The sequence below is a fragment of the Gallus gallus genome, chromosome 2 (assembly GCF_016699485.2).
Source record: "Gallus gallus isolate bGalGal1 chromosome 2, bGalGal1.mat.broiler.GRCg7b, whole genome shotgun sequence".
Lineage (NCBI taxonomy): Eukaryota > Metazoa > Chordata > Aves > Galliformes > Phasianidae > Gallus > Gallus gallus.
Window position 1 is genome coordinate 117540404 of NC_052533.1, and position 24762 is coordinate 117565165.

A 24762-nucleotide genomic window follows, 5' to 3' on the forward strand; every position below is an offset into this window, starting at 1 on the left:
TGCTGATTCAGAAGCACCCACCACATGTTGTAAAAGTTGCTGCCTAAAAGGGATTATGTGTTCCTTCAAATAATATACGCTTAAGGAGATATGAATAAACTTCCAAATTCCAAAATGATTAAAAAAATAGAATACTCCCACAGAAAAGGAAAAAAAAAAAAATAAAGAGAGAGAGAACCAAAAAGAAAGTTGATGAAATGGAACCAATTCACGCCAATTTTTGCCAACACATTTTATATGAAAAAGATGTCAGATGTCCTGGAGTTATTTATAAAGCTAGTCTACAAACAAGAACTGTCAGTACCAGAAAAATGGGTTTCATCTGCTTCTTTGTTAGTTTCAGAACATTTACAAACCTGTAGCAAAGCATAATCCAAAAAGACTGTCACATTCAGTAGATTATGTAATGAAGAGTCAGAAGACTAGTTTGTTCTGGTATAATTTAGAGCAGCATTAGGTCTGATTAACATGTGCTGGGTACCGTACAGATCATACATGATATACAGCCTTCTCTGACCTCATCGTCTAGGTCCTAGTTCAGAGGGTGAGGAACATCTGAAAGGAGACCAAACCTTCATTGTATTCTTAGACATATGAAATATATAAGATCTATTACGTAAACATAACGGACAGTTTTCACCAGGTATACTTTCACTGCCATGATGCTCAATCACCTTGTTGAAATACACTTAACAGCGTCAGGTCAGTATTCAGTATCTTTTAAAGGGTCTATTATCTCCTTCTTGCTTTGAACAGCTTCAACAGAAAAAAAGAGATCCTTAACTTCGCTAGTCCTTGGCATTTACCAGAGGATTTTTTCAATCAACAGAGAACCGTAGTGGCTGAAAAATCTGAATGTAACAACCCAGGAACTACAGAACTAAACTATTTCATAATACATTGCAGTTCAATTTCAGTATGACCCTAAGCTTTATTGCATTCTTCCCCTCAGAAGCAAATCTGCCTTAGGCATACTATTTTTGACAGTCTACAGTACATCCTGCATAAACCTAAATTTATATGATAAGCTCTTATTCTTAAATCCAATTTTATCCTCATTTTGGGGGAAAAGCTAAAGATAAGGATCAGTTTTCTACACTTGCCCTTAGCTGCTTCAGAAAAGGGAATGCAAATAAAGCTTCTTTATTTCTAGTTATTATTCTAATTACTTATCCACAGTTTGGATCATGATTGCTTCTATTTATACAGGGAGCCTACACATTGCACTATTTCTGCATGACTGCTTGTCAAACAGACACCTCAAACAACGATAAACAGCTTCCTTTCATAATTAGAAATTCAGAATTTTTCAGGGGAACCAAGAGAAACATTTTTTACACAGAAAACAATTGAGCTGCAAATTGGAGCTGGAAGTTAGTCACAGAAACAACTAGAAGTGAAGCAAAGTCGTAAAATAAGGACCAGGGTTCAACCATTTAAACTTTTACTAATAAAGTATATTTGCACATGTGAAATAGTCAAAGTTTTTAACACATTATGTAGTATGCAGCTATGTTCCGTAAACATACTTTGGAAGTACTTCAGACAATCCTGCTCTGAGTAAAACGTTATCCACAATTAGCATAAAACAAATGGTTTCTTGACTAGGAAGAGCAACAAAGCTGAACACAGGTAACTGTCTTTGTTTCGAAGAGTCATAAGAAACAATGAACATGAAACAGCAGCCTTCATTTATAAACAAATCAACATCTCGGGTCTTGTTATAAAGCCTTTACACAGAGCACGGGCTAGCAAAACAAAACCTGCACATCATTATATGCTAGGAAATGATGCAGCTAAGTAGAAGTGACAGTCAGGTTTCCATCTAAAAATTAGGGTGGCTAATGGGGAGCACTGACACAAACTGTTTTTAGCTTCAGCATAAGAACCTGACGTGACAGTGACATGCCCTACAGGTCTGACTCATAGGCTTCTCTGCTTGACAAGCCTCCTTCATACACTGCAGTGCAAAGTAACAGCAAGGAATTAGTTGGAAGAAAGTTTGGTTACCCCTACAAATTTGGGCAGAGAGAAAGGCGCGGATGATTTGACAAGAGCAGCACTTGATTTCCGAGGAAGGTAACATAACGCAGTCCACCCGCTAAGAGCCTGACGTAGTGAGGTGCTGAGAGCACTCCAGTTCAAGGGGCTGCAATCAGTGTGGGATGCTGAGCACATTGCAAGTCACGCCCTGACTCATGCAAGCACACAATATGCTCACAACAGTTCTACCAGCCACCTCGAAGATTTGCACATAACCCACAGCCACACAAAAAGAAGGTTGGAGCATATGGCAAGATTTCTATTTGCTCTGACTGAAATCAGAGAACTTTATAGGCAACTGCAAAACACTACACATCCAAATGCTTCAAAGCTGTTTGTAAAATACCACTATCGTGCTGTGGGACTGATCTCCTTACCTTTCAGTAAACTCCTGCTTGGAGTCTGTTTGAGAACGCATTGGCCCCACAGCTCTTTTCACGATGACAGTTATTAAAAAATAGCAGCAGAGTGAATAGGGAGCTGAAGTGCAAAGACTCTGCTCTATACGTAACTCTTTCAGACACTAACGAAGGTATATTTATATAACTGCAATATTTTGCAGGTCCACATTTGTCCTGTCACCTACACTGTCTGCTCCAGTTTAGCATTTCCAGTAACGTGAGCATGTTCCTGAACATGTGATGTGACACCTGCAAAATTCCCCTCTTCCTCAGCCCCTTCCTCCCCTTCATACTGAGTGAACAATCAACCCTGGCTATGCTATCTAATCCCAGGAGCTCCTTCAAGGACTGACTTACTGCCAGTTTTGGTCAGACAACTGTTTTATCTTACCCCATACTCAGGACTCAGAGTCACACTCACTTTGACTGACAACATGAAACCAATTGCATTACTAGTCTAATCTTCAAGACTGTCACGATTCCTAGCATGGCAAGTTGGGAGTATGAGTAAACTCAGACCTTCTGCTCCAAACACAGATGTCCCTTACACTTTAGATAAAGAAAACATTTGCTAAACATTTATTACAGCAATGGTTATACAGATATCTCTTCTGATGCCAATATCTAAGCAGTCTTTGCTCCTTTTTTCTCCTCTCCCCTACTGCCATTCCAGCCCCTGTGTTGCTCCATTAATTATGCTGCTACAACCATCTACTTGCCAGGAAAATAGAAGTTACATTTCACGTCAGCCAGCTTTCCAGACTCATTCATCCCACAGACCCAAACAGTTGCACTGATACAAGGGGTGGCAGTGCCAGGCATACATGCAAGTGTCACCACTAACAGATGGTCTGTGCAACCATGCCTGATGGACTACATTAGGGGCATGATTCATTTGGAAACTTAATTCAGTTATATAGGCTGACTCACAACAGGAACCACAGGTTTATTGTGGAATAGTGCAATTATGCAGTTCTCTACAGAATACTAAGGCTTGTTTGGCAAGACGACGACTAAGCCCATCTAACACCATGTCACTGCTAAAATGAGATGCCCAGCCTCTCCCCTTCCCCTAGAAACATGCTCCTGCCCCCAGTCCTCCACCACTATGGGCACCCAACCAACTCTTAAGGGGAGCCATAAATCTCTTCTCATTTTTACAGGGTAGCACTCCGAAGCGAGTCTTGTAGGTGCCTGTGCAACCATGAGAGTGGGAGCAAGATGGCCGGAAAAGGATGAGATCACTTCTTTTGGTAGCAGCTACCAATTAAGCTGAGCTGTAGCATCAAACTAACGGTCAGCATAATGGACTACAGAAACACAAGGGAGTGCTATCTGTCCACCAGCTATTCCTTCAGTGAGCACAGAAAGGACAGGTTCATCTTCCTAGCTTAACCTGGTAGCATGTGTTAGAGTTGGGCAAAGAAAATGTATTAATTTCTCCTGAGAGAATAACTGGTAAGGCTTCACTGGATGTGAAGGTGGCTTTTCACCTGGAGGTTTAGGTAAATACAGAATTATACAGGAAAGCATTCTAAGCATCTAAGCAGTCAAGTTTCAGAGGCAGTATCAGACTAAAGTTTGTACCTTAGCTGTCTTTATAACTAGGTGTGGAGACATATTCTATGAAATGTGGTCTTCTTCTACAAACACAGACATAGGAAAAAGTGACAAAGAAAGAGAATTGGAGTAGACTGAGGTAGAAAAAAAAAGGATTTTATCCCCTCAGGCTTCTCTTTCTCTGACCTTTCCCACATCACAGCCTCACCTGAGGCTGTGATACTGAGCAAGGAATAGCTCAGGATTCCCAGAAAGAGAGGAAAAAGGTGCCTGACTCTAGAAGTGGTAGAAGAAAGACCTTGATCTAATTTTCTACTATTAGGATTAGTTGTCCATTTGAACCAAAGTTTTACATTCTAAATATACAGTTATAAGTAATTTTAAGGTATAACACTAGGGTTTATTTGGAGTTAGGCTACCATTAATATCACAGAAAACTAACTGTGAGTAGGGTGAGGTACAGTGCAATAGCTTTTTCATGTTATATTTCATTCGAATATAGGTGTTGAAGTAGCATCTATTTAAAAGTAGTTTATTCTTTGACTGTCTGTAACTCTAAGCACTTATTTAAAGTCAAAAGTCCTGGTGAATGCAGTGCTAATCTTTGTGGACTGCACAGAATGTGGCAGGAACTTCATCCACCCGTGGGTCACATACTGCATAGCCAAAGGTACCTCTAGAGACATATGGCAACAAACTTGATGGGGATAGCCTGAGAGGTCATTGAGAGTCTAAATGCATGTCAACAAGATAGGAGGAGCAACTTACTTAGCCTCTGTAGCTTGCATAAAGGTTTACCAATATACTGAACATCCCAATAAGCAGCCTACTGCACTGCATTGGAGTTGTTTTTCCATCAGTGACAGGTTTTGTCCTAAAGTTTGTCAAACCAGTTTGTCTTTTTAATTCTTCTAGTAGAATATTTGGGGTTACACTACTGCCATTATAAATTGAATGAAACTGTGACTTCTCTGCTGTGGAATCCAGCTCTTCAAAGTTTAGGCGGTAATTCCAGGTTGTTTTCTTATCCAGCACTGCTTATTCACCTGTTACTAGCACCACAATGTTTTCATTCAACAGAGAAAGATTTGCTTGATTCCTACCTCTCAACAAACAGAAATTAACTGGCTGACTTGCAACCATGCATGAAGACATCAGCCCCAGCTGCTGTACATCTACAGCAGGCCTTGAGTTAAGATTAAAGCAGCACACAGTGCCAAGTAAATTGACCTAACCAGTTTTCTCTGAAAAGCATACTGAACTCAACTGTAATATACCTCGTCTAATTTTCTTGCGTCAGCACTACAGATAACACTAGATACTTGCTTCACATCGTTTACAAGGGAGAAAAAAAAATGGCATGGGAAAGTATAGCAGCAAATGAAAGAGGTAAAAGAGAGGCCTGGTAGAGGTAGAGGTTGTGGGGAGGAATCTGGGACAGAAAGTGGAGGGCAATTAATCCTGTACTTCACTGCTTGCTTTCTTCATGGCTACACAACACAGCAATGCTCATGCTTAAAGGGAAGAGTGTGTTTGGTGGAGCTCTTGCTGGCTTTCTTTGCATGACTTTGCCTTGTGCAAGAGCTTGCATAGGCTGCAGATCTGATGTTGCTTTACTGTGCAAGTGCAGTACAGCAGCAGAAGGCCCCATGTACCACCGATGTCAAGTCCCACCACCCTGAGGCTGTGCTCCAGGCAGGAAGCCACAGAGGTTACCGACCGTGGTGCTGTGGGCTGGTGACACTGACACTGTCCTACCAGACTGAAGCAGGCAGCTTCCTTCACAGGGGCCTCCCATGGACATTGCATCTGAGCAGCTGTCAGTCATCCGCGCCCCAGGCCAGACCCGTGCGAGTGACCTATGAGTGAAATGTTTTTCCCTACTAATCCCTAGCAGCCATCTGAGGCTCTCTTTAATAACATAAGATGTCACCCCGTCAAACAAAAATGGTACTAATTTCTGTTTTTGAGGTGAAAATTACATTTTGTTTTCTAACAATTATTCATATCAAAGAACAAGAAAAGCAAACCAGTGACCCGTCCTTTACCTTCAGCTTTCTTTGTGTCCCCTGCTCTTCCAGACGACAACAGCCATGGGAATGGCAGCTCTGTAGGGCCTGGCAGTCCCAGTGCCCAGCCGAACTGCTGTCTGAGTGCAGCGGTTCTGCTCTGGTGAGCAAAGAACAGCAGGGCAGCCACGCGTGGAATGGATGGGGAGAGACTGAGGAAGACCCCACTCTCCATGGTGGAGATGGGTAATGCAACAGGCAAAATCTGCAGCTAAGTATGGTCTGGAGACAGCATGAGCAGTTGGGACTTCTTAACCACTATTAAAATCACTTGCAAGGCAGGAAAACAAAACAGAACACGGGCCTGTGGAAGTGCCTTAACATTTAGATGCTCATAACCCAGCTGGTATGTCGAGCTGTGTACTTGCTCCCTTTGCCAATAAAATTATAAGGATCTAGATACTTGGGATTACATATGAGAGAAATGTTAATGAATTCAATATGGCACCTTTGTGTTGCTTATTTTATATGACTACTCAAATATTTTAAATACATTAAGTGTATTAATTCTCTGGGGAGGTACAAATACAGCTATTGTCGCTGATTATTAAGAAAAAAGCTTATATGGCAACTTTTAGTTAGTTTTGGTTTAAAAACGAGCTATGCACATAGAAAAAAATACATCTTTTTCTAAAAAGAGACTTTCAAAGAGCCTTATGAAAATTCTCTATGTGTTGGAGCCAAATATTTCACAAAAAGAACTTGGAAACAAAATACTGGTATTTTTTCTTGGATTGCTCTCAAACAGAGGCTTCTGACTACAATAGTATTCAGCACTTTCATGATATGGACAATTGCCTTGGGACTGAGAAATCAATTCTGTAAAGCTCTAAAAGTGCTGAAGATCAGCACTTTGCAGGACGCTGCTGATACTCTTTCTGGGATCAGTTAGTTGCTGAATAGAGAAACCCAAATTGACTCAGTGCTACCGATGTATTTCAAATGTTAAACATGATCTGCAAATCTGAATGCTATTTTATTAAATATTTTTTTTCTTCAAGCATCTACAAAGAAATGCTTTTAAGCACCTTCTTCATCAGACCAGTATTTTTAAGTATTCAAAAATTCTTCAGGAAAAGATGTGAATTAATTTTGTAGGCCACGGTAGGTGTGCCATGAGAAGTATGTTACACTGAAGATGATTAAATCTGTTGCCTGAAAATGTATTAATTAACCTGACAGAGGAAATACTTAGGAGAAAAAATCAAGTAGACATATGTGGCTTAGAAAGAATATAATATATCTTAGCTTTTTTGATTTCATGGAATACCTTAATCAGCAGTATTTCCTATACTGCAATACTTTCGAAACAACTTAATGCTTACGGAAGAAAGAAGTGCTCCCAACAAGTAACTAGAGCTCAGAAACGTCATGGTAAAGGTTTAGAAAAAAATTAGCAAGAATAGTTGTATCGGTGCTGGTTGACTCTCAAATACATGCCCATGGGTTGCTTCTCAGAAAATATCTGCTCGGTTCTGAAAGATCAATTTCTCTGGTGATATTTTTTGATACTAAGACATCTACAGTCACTAGCCAGTTCCAAACCTATTCCCTCTTCCTCCTAACACTTTTGCATTCTTTACACTTCTAACTACCAGTAGTGAAGAGAGAGTTTCTAAAAGGGAATCTTGTCAGCACATAAATCATTGGCATGCCACTTAAATAGCTTCGGTCTTGGTATGCTAAATTTTCATGCTCTGATAAGATTTTGGCATGATCCTTTAATTACTCTTGCAAAGAACACAAATAATTAAATCATGAAGCACTCAGTTTTCTTGGCATTATTCCCAATCAAAGGCAATGCAACTATATGCAAAAGATCACTACTGCTATTACAATGTAAATAAGGCAGTAAAACCCTAATAAGGAGATAAAAAGTAAATTATTATAGTGTATGAACTCTGCAAAAAATTAAGTGGTCAGCTTAATCATCTCCTGATAATGGAGACTAATAAAAACTGCTTGAAAATACCTACAGGCAGAAGAGCTAAGCAACTTTCCTTACAGAGCTTTACAAACTCTCTTCTATAGTACAATTGGGTGTGTGTTTGAGGGGAAAAAAAGGGTCCAAAACTTTATGAATTATTCAAGATATCTAGGAGTATTATAAGGGATGTGCCCTAGAACAGTCTCTCTAGTTCAGAGCTTCTGCACAGTAGTACAGTCTGAAGCAAAGTAAATTCAGAGGCCGTGTACTTGGTACCTACTGGTGATCACTTGCATGGATAGGTAGCACACACTCACTTTTTTCTCTTAAGTGTCAGCATAGGTACGGAGAAGCAGTCTTCACTGCCTTCCTTCTCCATTGCTATGCTGCTATCTTCAGATACATGGATTAAGCAGAACAGAAAAACACTCCACACCATAAACTTTACTCCTGCTCATAAGTTCCTGACTTGTGAGTGGAACTTACCACCAGTTTGTGCCCCTGATGCAGCTGTATAAATTCTGACCAGGGCCTACGGTACAGAAACATACAGAACTGTTTAGAGTGTCCCAGGAGCCAGCCCTAGTCAATTCCCTCTTCAGCATACAATTCTATCTGCTGCTGTGCCATCTGCTGCCAGGACAGCTACATCCTGTAGAAAGGTACTGAGAATTTAGGTTAGACACCTAATATACAATTATAGCCTACTTTGTAGACCTTTGAGCGCTTGATTAAACGTAGCCCATAAAACTGCAAAACTGAAGACCAGAAAACAGAGAGACATTGTCCATAAGACTGTCCGCATGACCCTAGCATGGTCCTTTACGTACGTGTACATCTGTGGTACAATCTTTAAACGCATGCTCATTCCATTCTGAGCCACTGCCATTCACAAGATGACTCTATAGGAAATACTAGCTTTTTCCCAAACTTCTCCCATAACAAACTCCAAGTTTCATGATAAAGAAAACGGGAGATTGTAAAGATGCTATGTATATAGGGGAAGCAGCTAAGTAGAGTGCTTTACCTCCAAGGCTTGCCATCAATATGGTGGCTGACTTTTAGGAAGATGTTGAGCATCTTCATGCCTCACCTCTCTACCTGTAGCACATGCTATCAGCTTTCTGTTAGCATAAATAATAGCATAAAGCATTTGAGATATATTGCCGAAGTGCTACACAATAGACAGTGGTCTCGAAAGACAGACCACAGTTACACACCTCATACAACCTTCTCTTGTCAGTGGAAAGACTGAAAAAACTCCACACCTTTCAGTTTAAACAAATCAAAACATTCTTGCTCTTTGGATCACACCTGGAACTATTTATTACCAAGATCTGATCCTGTGATGGGATTAGTTCAGCCTCAGTGTTACAGTAACTCCACTGTGGTTTCAGTCTTGTAAGAGGGAATAAAAATACATACTTCTGGAGTTATGTTTCATATTAGATGGCGAGCGTATTTGTACGAGCCCTCATTTTCCCATTCAGCTTCAGAGGATCCCATTACAGACTTTTGTATGGTTATTTTCTATTTCTGCATTGGGTCAAGCTTTCCCCAGGGTACACTTCTAATTCATGGTCCTCTACATTATTATTACCCTTTTGACCTAAATGATTAGCCAAAGTTTGAGGCCCTGAGGGCCGTTCCTATTAGGAGGAGAAAATTATGAAGTCAAGAATCTTTGAGGCATATCTAGTTAAAAAAAACAGCTCTGAAGTCACCCGCCCCCAACACCACTCCTTTTTCCTCGAATGCAGGAGATACGCAACAACAAACATTTCCTGCCATCCCTTCTTGAAGCCTTTTCAGCCAGGATGCAGACCCTTATGGGACTGTCATAGTACTTACCTAATTATTTCTTTCACTTTCTTATCCTCCCTTGACTTCTTTTGTTAAGTGTTTTTCTCCTGCTTCCTCTCTTTGACTTCCTCCTTGTCCTTGTCTTCCAGATCCACCCAAGTTCCAGGGAGCTTGGTTTAACACTCAGTCATACCCTTCTTCTACTTAGTTAAAATACCAGTTCATCCCCACACAGTCTTTTGTTTTGGAAGGTGAAATTAGGGCAGAGGCTGTGACTGCTTTACTGCTACTAAAATTACCTTACCTATTCCTTAAAGGACGGGTGCAACACACACTAAATTCCACAATATTTCACCCAAAGGCACATCCCTAAAGTGCACATTTTTGGAATGTTGCTGAGATCCTTCTGGTTGGCCTGTGATGTCTCTCACCCAGCTGGCTCTGGGGTCTGTACCCAAACCAACATTTCTGTGGGTTGTGCCAGAGGTGTTGGCAAAGGAAACAGTTCTGTCCTCCCCCATCCTCACCTCCATCACTGCTTGCAAGAAAAACAGCTGCAAGAGCTCAAAGGAAAGAGTGGTAGAGGGTCAGGAGTGAGCAGCCAAGAGTGGGGGAAGGCGGGACGGTGCATTTGGCATTGGTGTCAGCACACCTGGCTTAAAGTATTCATCAAACTAGCCTTATCCACTGGAATCTCTGGGAGTTTTGGGCAAGCAAAAATGCTTGCAAGGGAGACAGCAGTAGCTGCTGGTTCTAATCAGAGAGAATTTGGATATGAACTACATGGAAAAGATGTGAATTTTTAAATTATGACAGTTACAGAGTGGGCTCAACTCTTTCTATCTGACATACTTAACTACCTATCAAAATGAACTGGAAAACATAACAGGAAACATGCTCACAGTGAATCCTGCCGTGGTCTTGTCCTGACACAAGGTTTCCCTGGTATTTCACAGCTTTAGCATCTGGAACCCTTAAAAGTTTTAAGAATATAGTCATCTCCAAAAGAGTGTTATGAAAGAAAAGCACAATTTAAAGAGAGAGTAAGTGACTTGCTCACTGTTAATAGTGATGTTTGTGGCAAAGCCCTTATGCCCGCAGCCCCATCTCTGAGGCTGCCTGATCACAGAGCTCACCTCACAATGGGAGTTTAGCCACTGTCTTCAAAGGGGAAAACCCCATGTGAGTAAGCTGTAAAAATATCTAGAAAGCAGCACTTCAGAGACTGCACTGCTATTCTTTTCTCTTGCAGACACACATTGTCAAATAAATTGAAGGCATCAGTTCTTCAGGAAAAACTCAGAGGGTTCTCTGAACTACTTAATCAGCTGTGCTATGCCTATAGCCCCAAATAACACAAACATTAAAGTTGAAAAGCATGCATAAAATCTATATTACCACATTAATCTCAAAGGGACATTTGGCTAATATAAAATTCAGCATCATCTTCATTGATGGTTCGGGGAAATAAAGTTGTAATAAATTGCTGCAAAGCAAAGTACTAATGATTGAGTGAGGCTATGCAATTAAGATATAACTTTTTAAATCACCTTTGAGGTTAAATGTAGAAGAATTATGAGTAAGAGGGCAATTAAATGCCAGACTTTTCAATCTGAGGTCTTCTCATCAAAGATTCAGTTACCTAAATTGTTTTTCACTATTTCAGAGGAAGAGCTGGGTGTAACAATAATTCATCCCCCGCAAGAGGAAGTAAAGAATACTCTTTCAAACAAAAGCATTACCAGGCTATCAAAATCTTTACAAAGAAAAATAAACTAATCAAGATTGATCTACTAGGGCTCTCAAGTTCCCAAATTCCTAATTGTTAACATTAGGTTATAAAAGGGAAAGAAGTGTAAAATGTAGCCATTACCATCTTCACAGCACAACCTGAAGTAATATATATCTCAACGCAACGTGAGCTGCATGAGCAGCGTAATTGATAGTTCTATAATCTGAAACTCTTTACATAATTTTGCATGCTGCTTTTAAAAATAATTGGCTTCTGAAACACTTTAAGACTTATTTTGGAGGAGAAACATAGATATTTATGATCTGATCCTGCAGACCCTTACACATCTGACTGACTTTAGCATATATAAAGTCTCTGTTGAGTAAAGATATTCAAATTTAAGCATGTTCAAGACTGCAAAGTCATTTTAAGTTTTCTTTGGGAAGCACACAAAAAATCGAGCATTTTCCGACTGAAGAATTAAACTGGCTGAAAATTACATTTGTAAATGAATGTTACAAGTATATGCTTTGCCATTATTTAAAAGACTAACCTTTATCTACACCTCCTTCTTCTTTCCAAGTGATGATGTGCTACTACATATGTCTAAAGGAGTATGAGAATGTTGTATTGTCACACCATTTTCCACCCAAATCTTCCAAGTTATGCTAAAAGGCAGCAATATAATAAGCAGTCCTGTTTTGTGAAGTTCTGTACCTCTAATAACAGCAGAAAGAAAAAATAAACGAATATAAGGAAACAAGGAAAAAGGAATATAAGAAAACAGGTTCTCATCCTAAATAACTGTGACAAGATTGGGAATCTGTCTATTACTGAGCAGTAAGATTTAGACTACTATACTTGTATCATATAATTAAATAAAACCTTCACGCAATTTCCCTTGGGTAGAGAGAAAAGAAAGAGAAGGAAGAAGCGTATTTGATAAATGCTAGTCACATCACTTACTGCATGTCTGGAAAGACCTTAGAAGGCGTATCTATTCCAAAATAACTAAATAAATTCAAAATTCACACTGGTTTGTTGCAAGAGCTCACAGTTTTTATTTTAAACTCGGAGTGTGCTGTTTTGCTCTAAGCTAAAATAGTCAGCATAAGCCTCCTTTAAAACATACAGTGAAAATGTTCCCTTAAGATATACAAGACAAAACTAATTCTCTTACAGACTGAAGTTGAACAAAGCACTTCAAATTAAAAATTGACATCTAGAGTGAATAAAGGTAGAGTTTGGAAAGATGGGAGAAAAAAAAAGCCTATTCCAACGTGGTGCTTTTTATCTTGTGCGTAACGTACACGTTTTAATTTTCTCTTCATTCACACCATTAACCCTACGGACACTACTGCAACTGCACCACGCAAGTTGGTTGGTACATCAGTTTAAACAAGTCACGTTACTTACTGGTGCCATTTGCATGGGCATCGGGGTAAAAACCGAGTTCTCGGACTCATAAAACTCCCAAGGACCCTCTCATAGCTGTTTACAACAGCCCTTCCAGCTTAACATTTCTGAGATACACACACAGCTCTCCTGACACACAGAAAAGAGTGCAAATTGCTTGAGTATTCAGCATCGTAAAACACAGTCGCTGATATAAAAGCTGAAAACGTGCATACCAGGTTTTTATTGTGCATTTACAGCCCCATTTGAGTTTATGAATAAAGTTTCATTAAGAGTTGAATTATTACGTATCAGGTACGCTGGCACTCCATTAACACGAAACCAAAAGCCGGAACCAACAGCATTTCTACTTGCTGCTTGCCATTGGACTTCTCCACATACATCTGCAATTTTTAACAATTCCTCCTACTTCCACAGCAACCTTCTGCTAATTTTCTTCGATTTTCTGCTCCACTAACTTAAAAGTCATTTCCTTAAGAAAACAGATGACAGACAACTTGAGTGACTGATGATATTGTGCCATCACTTTGTTTTTCTCTGAGGCCTTGGTTTAAGAGGATGGATGTTAGTGTAAATGACAGAAAGGGGAGCTTCGCATAGGATTTCACTTCTGTTCAAAGACAAGCTAATGCAACCTCGCTGAGGTGCAATCAACTTGACAAATGGATGCTGTGCAGCCCTGTGCCTCCCACTGAAACCCGAGAGTCTGATTTACACAATATTCCCCCTGTAAACTGAAGGAAGACCAAATTCCAATCAGACTTAACGCTGCTTGGCTGTATAATGGGTTGATCAGATAATTCGTCCCATATAATGAAATCTGATAATAGTGGGAAAAAACACATCAGAGAGAATGGAATACATTAATGAACTTGTAAAAATACACTTAAGTCTTAACAGATTTAATAAACAGAAGGGAAACAGCTCAAACCAGGAGTCTTCATATGTGGTCAGCAGTTCTTGGGTTTAGCAATGAAGCTGACCGAAAATACAGTTTCTATTTACAATTGACTATATTCACCACACCTTTTTTCAGATGGCCAGGAAAAGAAAAAAAAAAAAAAAAAAAAAAGCATTTAAATATCAAAGTGAGCTTTGTAATATGTTTACATGTCTTGCCTTGTTCTGCTTCCCCCTCAAACTAAACTAATTCTATGATACAAGCTGTTTTCTCAGGGAAATGTGAGTCAGATAGAAATGTTTTCCTACCCAAGAAACAGCGTTTCATTTACTAACTGGAAAAAATAGGAAACATTTGCTTTCAGACTTTAAAGAATTTTGAGGGGTTGAAAAACAAAGACAATTCTGTTTCAAAACACTTTTTACACAAGTTTGATGGTTGGCACAGAAGTTAACTGAATGTTTACGTTGGAAAAATGTCACAGAGATGTCTATTAAGGCCAGTATTTTTTGCGTCTCACAATAAACTACTCAGATTGTCATGTTTTCTGCAAATAAACATTCTGCCTTAGCAACTACAGTTGCCATCAGAAGCCGTTCTCACACATAGGCGAGCTAAGCAGTGCCGAATTTTTAGGCTTTTGTTTACTTTGCTGTTGTCACAAATAAAAGAAAAAGAAGGAAAAAAAAAAAAGGAAAAAAAAAGAAGAACTTGTACAAACATCTCATGCTGAAGTGAATGGATTTCAACAGCTGCTGATTTGGTGACATGGAGAACCCCGGTGGAGATGTCCCGCTGAATTAACGTCTTGGAAATGTTAAAAAGAAACTTCAAACAGCCCTTGTTTAGCAGGCGGTCGAAGCTCGCTCTCTGTGGGGATCATGTGAAGACTAGCAGAGCAGTCACTCAGTCATGTATCAGCCTTGTCAATAGTTGCCTATTTTCTCAACAGGTGTCTCAATCACACGCCATAATCCTTTCCCCCGTAGGCTTCTATTTAACAGAAATCACTATCACACATGACACTGTTTTCACTTAATGAGACGTATATTGATTTCTTAATAACTAATTCCTTTCTACCATCTCAGCCGCGTTTTGGTATGAACGCTCCTCTCTCGTCCATCTGGACCAGCAGGGAAAGTGTGAGAACTGTAGCACAGGAGTGAGGACGCATTTAATCCTTTGTTATTGCAGCAGATAAGTACAGCAAACACCAAATGATCACTCTCTGCTCCGTCAGATAACTATGAAACCAAGCTGCTATACTGAGGTATGCATCACCATGCGGCAGTCGCTTGGTGCTAGGACAGCAACGGGCATCAGTGACATAAAAGACCCCACTGCAAGTAAAAATGGAGGGAAATTGCCTGTATTAACTAAGATTTAAATAAAAGCTTGAATACAAATCCAGGTAGCCATTTTCAAAGTACCTTTTTCCTAGCTAACATACAACCACGGGCTTTTACAGCATTTTTTTTTGTAAATTCAACTCCTTTTTAGATTTTGAAAATGTCATTTATTTTAGAAGCCACATACGCGTAGCCAGAGAAGTAAATTAAGTCCTAAGGGTAACAGCTATCAGACTCCAGACAAAGCATGAGAATTCACAGAGAACTTTAAATGCCATACGGTTTTTAGCCTGTAACAAAGTGCCTATCTGTAAGCTTAAGGCTATGCTTTTTGAGCCGTATTGGTTTTAAGCAACACAATAATCTTCGAACAAAACGTTACAATATTTTTTTTCAGACAAAAAGCAACAAATCAGTAAATCACAGATTAGACATAAGAAGAGATTTGCTGAAAAATCTACCAGCTCTGCTGATGCCTATGCAGTGTTTCAGATCGTAAGCCCCCTTCCATCAGGCGTAATAAACAAGTTCCCCAAGGACTTTTAACTCTCCAAACACAGCATACAATTTAATAATTTCCAAATACCTTTGAAATTCATGTCAACTGAAGTTAGAAAGTAAAACTGGTGCGGTTTGATCATTCCAGCTGTATGTCAAAATTCTTCCACATTGTTGGATAACATGAAAGTGCAGCACCAGCTCCTGTCACCCTCAATTTAAAAACTTTTGATATACTACCTCTGAGCATGGAGTTGTTTAAATACTATCTCTAACATCAGTAAACTGCATGTACCACCTGCACTGTGACTTGAATTACTGAAACACAACACTACACAATTAAAGAGATCATCTCGGATTTCAGCAGAAAAAACACTGCGCTGAAGAAATTTATATAAAAAGAAAATATTTTAAATATATTTCAAATGTGAAATATAATTTGATTGCGTATCTGATGTATACACAGATTATTAATTTATACGGGATACACCACAGTGACAAGCTGTTTTAAGTACTTTGATAGATGCATATAATGCAGGCCAGATCTTGAAAACCCTACGTAACTGAGTGACTTTATGTACAAGTAATCCCTCTGAGTTAATTTTAACTCCATGCATAAGTGCTCTGCAATCAGATATTTAAGTTTTTCTAACCTCGATGTGAATAAACATATATACATTACTTCCTACGTTGCACAGACAGCTGGTCAATACATTTTCTGCTCTGAGGTGATCTGTAGGAACTCTGTCCTAATTGGAGATTGAATGTTATTTCATTTAAGACTGTAGAAGTATTTTGACATAAGACTGCGTTAATAGCTGATTTCACCAGGACTGCTTAGAGGTCTGCCACTTCCTGCGTGTTTGTAGACAGGAGACTTGCATTTTTATGGTTTATTTGGTCTGTAAGGTTTGACACTATGTAAGGATATTAGGCAGAGAACATGTCAGACAATTATTTAGAGAGCACAGATACACCCTCAGCAAACGCAGGCTTTAACGACATTTACTTACGAACCTCCCTGGGCACTGATTGATTGATTCTGAATAGGAGCCCAGCCTCACACAGTTCACATTCATCAAAAGCATCCTAATCATACCAGCATATTAACATTTTGAACTTTACTGCCAGCACTCAAGGAATGCAACTCATGAAATAATGAAATTTAAGGTAAATTGAATCTTGTTTGCCATATATAAAGACCTACTTTCAACACATGCAATACATTCTTGCTGCATTTTCAGCTTCCTTCCCAGCACAGACTATGAATTAATAGAAAGGCAGCTATTTTGGAGTGTATCTGTAACGTTGAGATACAAGCATTATAAAACTTTTCAACAGGTAATCAGCAATGGTACAGACTCCATCTCACTCAGATACAGCTCATTTATTCCAGAAAAAAATAAAAAGTAGAATAATACATGGAAAAAACTGCACAAGCAAAAGAAGAGTAATGGCTACAACAGCAATCAAGACCCTTAGACACACACTCAGAACAATATTAAGAAAAGGAAAGTGCATTGCCAACACAGACAGCGTTGACGTTCCAGAACTTGACCGTGTTAAGCTTTAAGCTTCAAAGTTTTAAGTGCATTCACAGATTTGAATATTCTGAACAAGCACTGGGAGAAGAAGGAGAGTATGTACAGGGCTCTTTGCGCTATGAGACTAAAGGAACTTCAGCAATTCTGTTTGTGAGAGAAGGTGAGGAGGTAGTCTCACAATGTACTGGCTTTACCCACATTGAGAGAGATAGCTGCCAAAGGTAACACAATTTGAAACAAGATCTCCTAAGAGGTTGATCAGACAAGCAGAAAGGTGTGCATCTGCTCTCGGTGTACAGAGTGAAGTGGTCTTGAGCCCTCACTTCTTCTGCCATACAAGGAATGTAAGGGAAACTTCAGCTGCAAACTCCAAACCACTGTCTTCTGCCACCAATGCACTGGTGTACTTGCACAGTCTACTTCAACACCTGAAAGGACTTTTCTGGCTTCTTTGCACAGTAGAAGCTAAAGGACATGGTTATACCTATCTTAGCTGGCAACTTGGCTTGCTTACCTTCTAATTTCTCCTTGAGTATAAGAATGTGATCAGGAACACAGAAGTTCACACCTAGCACCCCAGAGGCTCATTCCATCTGATAAAGACCATCCCCAACAATATTGCACCACTGCTCAAAATGTCAGTGACATACACCTCTCTGATATTCTGAGCTGCTCCTTCTCTTCCAATTGTAAATTTGTACCCTGGAATGGTCTTTTAGAAGGGAGGCCTAGGAGAGAAGAGGCACTACCTAAAAGGAGGTCTACAAGACAATGTGGCTCTTCAAGACACAGCCCAGCACATATATCCATACTCAGGGCAAGGATTGCGATTTAATGTAATTGAACAATGAGCTTTTACCTTCCTGTACTGTTCTCCATCACTGTTTCTAAAATCAAGACCAGATTTTCCTCTTTAGTTACCATTGCCCTACAGGAGGCAACAGCCACACAAGTTCCAGTCACAATAATTTGTGAAAGAAAATAGAACAAAAAGGGGTCCAAAATCCAAATCATTAATTATACCCTAGAAATCAGTGATATGGCTGGAAACCTCAGTTTTTATGCAGTTTGGAGATTAAAAACGAACTGTAGGAACATCCGCTATTCTTCTTGAGATGCTGTGTTTTATTCTCATGCACTTCGACAAGATCCTAGCCAAAACAGTGTCTGAATACCAAACTCAGGCAATGCAGCTACAGTAGGCATTTTGCTCCAGATCAGCTTCCATTCACATCAGATGAACTTGCATTTCTGACTCTACGTACACTTGCACAGACCAATCATCAGGTAATCTTAATGGGACAACATATATGCAGACCTATAAAAGTAGGAAAATGTGTATGGGACCAGGACATTCGGACAACAAAATAAAAAAATTCAGATTTTCTTATCAACCCAGCAGTGTGGCTACTCAACCAGTATCTTATACAAACAGAATGGGTAAAGCTCCTGCAAACGACAAAGCACACAGCCTTTTAAAAGCTGTGGATGCTCTTTGCTGCTGGCTACCACAGGTTAAGGTATCTCTAGTCAGAAGTCCAGAAATAGAGGGTATATTGAAAATGCTGGCTTTAGTTTTTCTCTTGGGGCTTTAATTTGTACTCCGGACTTCAGATCTCCCATATTATTATCGAAGTTTCAAGATTTACTTCAAACTTTACTAAAACAATCCAGATACCATGAGTGCTGATGTCCTGTTACATACAGCACTGTCCATTTGGCTGCTGATGGAACACATCTTGCCTAAATACCTCAACAAGTGACAGCCCCAGGAACAATTACTGGCAGGCTGTTATATATATATTACTATTTAACATATTCTCATGCCTTCTTTCATTAAAAAAGCTTTTCCAGCAAAAAGAATGCACATATATTTTTAATCCCACGTTTTACGTTAAAATGCTACCCATTTTTCTTTAATCAAAGGTCTTCATCTCATCTAATTTTTGCCCAAAGTCTTGTTTACTGAAACTGCCAGTTTACTCATCGTTTTTCTTACTGTTTAGTCATAATCAGATACAAGATGTTCCTTATGGTGTTTCCTAATTTTATCAAATTCCATAATATTTCCAACCAGTTTCGGTACCGTACCCCTCATTCCATCGTTCATTTTGTCACATTTCCCAAGTCTTACTGTAACTCAGAGCTTGTTATACTGCTCTATGCTCTACAGGTTACTTAAACATGAAGAGCTCTTGTTATCCTAAAAGGCATATAATATGCACAGAAAATAAGCTGTTTCTGAAGTTAAGATTTGCTTTGTTCCTCTTCCTATCAGTGCTGTTTGTTGATGTAACAAATAACTGTGACAATTTTATTTGGCCATTGACTTTAATGCAAGTTAATTTGTTTTTTTTTGATAGGTAAATTGAAGACTGCTATTTTTCAGGATCATGGTAAGACGGAGGATGTATGCCTGAACATATTAAAATCCAGATTCCAAAGGCAGATACAGTATGAGCTAGACTGCAGTAAAACAACCATTCTGTTAGCTGAAAAACTAAGATGGAACATACTGAAAAGGAATCTGTTGAGGGTAAGGAATGGACTTTCACTGCTGTGCTGCTCAGCTGCTTCTTCAAGGAGCTCCTCTGGTATGAAAAATGTGTTCGTGCACTTCCCTCAAAAGTAAAAGTTACTTTCACAGAGTTGTTCCAGCCATATTAAAGCTGACAGCTTTTGCTTTTCTTTTTCCCCTTTCATTATGTCTCTGTTAAAGTATTTGATAGAGAACAAATCTGAGAGTCTTCTTTAAAATTCTAAATTATGTCAATCACTAAATATTGGTCTTGTACCACTTAACCCTCAGAATCCCTCTGAACAGAGAAGAGACTTGCAGATATCAGAAATAGGAAGGATGCAGCCAAAATTGTATTCTTCAGTATGCTATATGTACCACTTTTACTGCAATTAAAAGCCACAGCAAAACAGAGTCTTGAAGGAAAGAGGATGAATTTAGACACTTTCTTCCTACATTTGGCTCAGGTGTCACTCTTCCTAAATGGAAAATGCTTAAGTTAAAAGTATAACTTCCTATTTTAAATGAAAATATATATTGTCCCAAACACAATTTCCTTACACTCTACTAAACACAGACAGGGATGGCTAAAGGCTACAAATCTTTAGGTTCTCCACTGATGCATTAACTAAATAAAAAAGACAACCTTACTTGTTTCAGAAAGCTTTATTAGAATAGGAATCTTTGAAGACAAACACAAAAGATTCTAATATGTTTAGATTTTATAATATAAACAACTAATTTAATGCATCACTAGCAATATACAATAGTCGCCATCTTGCAACATGAATGCAAGTAAGAAACTGATGTAATCTGTGAGATATTTCAAAATAATTAATTTGAGAATAATAAAAAAAAAAAAGAACTTTTATTGTGTAAACTCCCCCTGCCTGCCTTTTTTAAAAGGATCAGAAAACCACAGAAGTTGAACCTTTGCTAAATGAAGGTAACAAGCAATCATTTGAACTGGCCTCTAAATTAAGAAAGTGTAATTGCTTGAGAAAAGCTATTTGATCCAAAATGTTTCAAGTGTTACTTATCAGAAGAGTTCCAAAAAAATGCCACAAGATCCAGTTCATTTAAATGAGGGCCAAAAACCTTTCAACTTTTTGCAAGTTTTCTCAAGGTAGTTTGACACGTCTACACTGTTGTGTAATATTTCCCAGCATGTTAGACTTCTGTGCTGGTATTTTTGTTCCGTAAGGGCAAATCAGGCTTTAAGCATTTTGGGGTCAAGCCAATATTTGATTCCCTCTTTTCTCTTCCTCAACTCCCTCTAAAACCTGTGTCTCCTTATTTAACTATTAAGCAGAAATTAGAAAATTACACCAAATATTCCTATTTTTTTCCCCCCTCCATTATTTTCCTTACAAGGATGGACATGCATATGAGGACTGAATCAAAGCTCTCTCACACACTGATCCCTGTTTAATTTTGATTCTGAAAGAATGATCCTGTTCTGTGGCACACTCCAAAATCCAGCCCCAGATCCTGCAGTGAAAAACTGAGGCACACCATGAAGACCCCCTCATATGAGCAAAGCTTCATACAGGTCCCGCTGTCCCACTAAATGAATGACACTGTGTTAGTGCAACACTTCACATCAGTGACAATGGGGTACTGAATCAAATGTAACAGCACAGAAATCTCCTCGCTTCATAATTTCACACTGCATGCTGAACTAGAAAAAAATTACCACCATTATTTACAACCGTGCTGAAGTATGGAATACTTAGGGAGTAGTCTGAAATAGGACTGGCCTGCTGAATAGCCTGACATTTTGAAGTCATGGTTGAGCAGGCCTTTTATGATCTCAGAAAGCAGCTGGAATCTTTAAGCTGCTGGGAGGAGCCATGTATCAGTAATAGGTGTGCTTTTCATATGAACAGTTGAGGCGTGTCAGGTACAGGGACTGGGACACAGTCCCAGTGCCACCAGCACACACAATCCTGCCTTCAGCACCGGCCTTACATAAAGCAACGCTGACAAGGTAACAGATTTAGCAATAAATATGTGCCAAGATGTCCCCTGTAAATCCATGCAACTGGGTTTTAAAAGTCCCGACAAATGTGATGCTTTTTTACAATGCTGAGGAAAGGAAGCTTTCAATTTGCCTGCAGGTTATGCTCAGAGGAACTATAGAAGGGAGGCTTCCTGGGTGCTGCTGGGGAGTGTAGAGACTAGCTGAACGTGTCTTACTACCTGAAATTGTCTTTGCAGCCGGTCTGGCAGCCAAGTGATCCATGTGGCAACTTCCAACCATTTCCAGCAGCAGCCGGGAGGTTTGGCAATGCCGCCACCAGCTGGATGTGCACTGCTCCCCGGGCCTTGCCTCGGGGCAAGCACATTCTGTCCTAAAAACATACACTGGAAAAAGCAGTTCTGCCTTCATCAAATCTGCTCCCAGTCTTGGGATGAGTGTTCCTCAATTTCAACTGTAAACAGCGTTAACAACTTTAGAAACTTTGAAGTTATCTGTTATGCTTTCTTAGCTTTGGTCATTTCTGGCTAAAACAAAAGAGTGAGATCATAGAATCATGGAATCAAAGAATAGCCTGGGTTGAAAAGGACCACAATGATCATCGAGTTTCAACCCCCTGCTATGTGCAGGGTCACCAACCACCAGACCAGGCTGCCCAGAGCCACATCCAGCCTGGCCTTGAATGCCTCCAGGGATGGGGCATCCACAACCTCCTCGGGCAACCCAATTCACCCAATAGCCAACAGGTAGGGACTGGACAGTGGAAAATTGTACTATAAAGTTCTTTGATTTACAGTATCTGAATACTTCTCAGTTTTCAGAACAGCACCTTAGCTGCTCTCTTGTAGGGTATTATGAAATGAGACTGCCCAAAATCTTCAGCCCACGCAGCCCTGCTCAGCACTCTGCTTAAACAGTGAAAGAAGAGATGGCCATGTCAAGGTTATTGCTTCACATGCCTGTGACGACCTAACTCTACTACCCTGTAGCATGAGGTGGCAACATGGAAAGAATATTTATATCATCTGCATCTTGCATGAGCGCATGAACAACAGTGCCAGTAGGCAAAATAATTCATCATCTTTCCCACAATTTTTGTAAATCTCATCCAATTTTCTAGTTTCACTACAAAAGCCCATATACAAAATGAGTTATTGTTTTTGGCGAGGATAATTTTTTTCTTTATTTTGGACCAATTTGAACTCTTTTTTGAGGGGATGAAGGATGAGACAGGAGATTTTGGACTGTAAAATCAATTATTTGCACAGCCGTAAGGATCTGTGAAAAACTAGGTCTCCCATTCTCCTTAATCATGGGAAAGAGAAAGAGGGGATATAAAGAAATACGTATGAAATTTAAAGTTTAACTTAGGAGTTCACTGTTTTGGTTTTGCTCGTTATCTCCATTTTAGTGTTTATTATCTCTAGCACTGGATTCTTGAGAGAGTAAATTACTTGGAAGCACTCTTACATTTAGCATATGTGAAGGATCTCACTGGAATGAGACAGTTCAATATCGGAATTCAGGCGGTCTGTAATGCTACAAGATGGAGAAGATGAGTCCATGAGAAGCTGCTGGGGATGCAGGACATCCTGCATGAAATGAGTATGCCACACATTTCATGCTTTAGAGAGAAGTTCAGACGGTGACTCTTTTCTTCCTGTTTCAAACAGGTGAATGTTCTCACTGGGTGACTCCACATTGCAAAAAATTGTACATGAAATGAATTTGGGAGACCAGAGAAAACTGTTATGCTATGTTAAAGGGGCTCTGCTAAAGAATAGAAACACCTTTTTCCCTGGATATGTCTGACACTTTCCCTCTCTAATCAGGGCAGTGACAGCAACAGTAGAAAAAGGTTAAATCATTTTCTCGGGTAAATCATTAGTAATCGAGATGGGAAAATCTTCATTTCTTTCTCTTTGAGGCATTTCTGTTGAAGAATACAAAAAACTGTTCAAGGAAGTAAGCAGGATGCTGCTGCACAACTTTGTAGGAATTGGGTTTAATCTTGGTACTTCTAAACAAAACTCCCAAACTTCCTCATGCTCCGCAGAGATCCAGACCTTTCATGCACCAATTCATGCCACAAGTTGCGTAGCTAGGAGAGTAACTTTAGAACTGAACTAGTGGGGCAGGAGCTTGCCACAATCTGCACTGAGCATATATGCATGACTACCTTCACGCTCTTCCCAATACTTGACTATTCCTTTGTTCTCCCAGTAATCCTATCCCTGCCCAAAATATAAACAAGTTTGTCTAAAAGACTAAGAAAGGTGCTTTAGCACTACAGACATGGGCCAAACTACATACAGATGAGTGCTTAAGCTCTGTAGACACAGATAACAAGAGTTGGCTGTGGGAAGGTGGTGCTGCAAAAGAGTCTAAATGTACAGAAATTCTTATACTAGCCCACCGCCAGCACTGTTTATAGAATGTAGGCCTGTCTTAAACAGAAAAAGGAAAAGTTTTTAAAACTCTGAGCAGATAGTCACTTACTGTACCAATGGGACCAAATGAAACCAGTGACAGAAGGGAGTGGTCTGTTTTGCTATCCTGATGTCTTTCACAGTATACAAGCATGACTATTCCCCCGCAATTATTTACAGAACTCATCCTCCTCCATTTCTCTATTGTCAGAAGATTAATTATGAGATCCTGGCCTCTTTGAAATGAAGGGGTATAGGATGTCACATTCAGCTCCTACTTGCTCTGTGTAGGTGTAGGTTAGTTGTATTACAACTACTCAGACAAAAAGCTCTGAAACTTTGTAGTACTTGGATGCATAATGCCAGCCATGTCATGTTATTTCAAGAGGAGTGAGAAAGCTAGGTGGCAAACACAATTTTGGCAAAAGCACAGTTCTTCAGACGCAACATGTGCAAACCATTATTTTGTCTTGTAGAAGTATTAAGGAAATGTATGATGAAATGCCAATTATATAATTAGTGTGTTAAGCAACTTATTTGAACGACAAGTGATTAAAAACATATCAACAAACAGATATGGCGTTACTTTGA

At 39.4% G+C, this 24762-nt stretch overlaps 1 protein-coding gene and 1 long non-coding RNA gene across 14 annotated transcripts in view; both read right to left on the reverse strand.

Annotated features, from left to right (window-relative positions):
* STAU2 (staufen double-stranded RNA binding protein 2) overlaps positions 1-24762 on the reverse strand; it is a 166480-nt gene that overhangs the window by 30360 nt on the left and 111358 nt on the right. The window lies entirely within an intron of this gene.
* The window catches only part of LOC124417792, a 31575-nt gene that overhangs the window by 5082 nt on the left and 1731 nt on the right, over positions 1-24762 (reverse strand). The window lies entirely within an intron of this gene.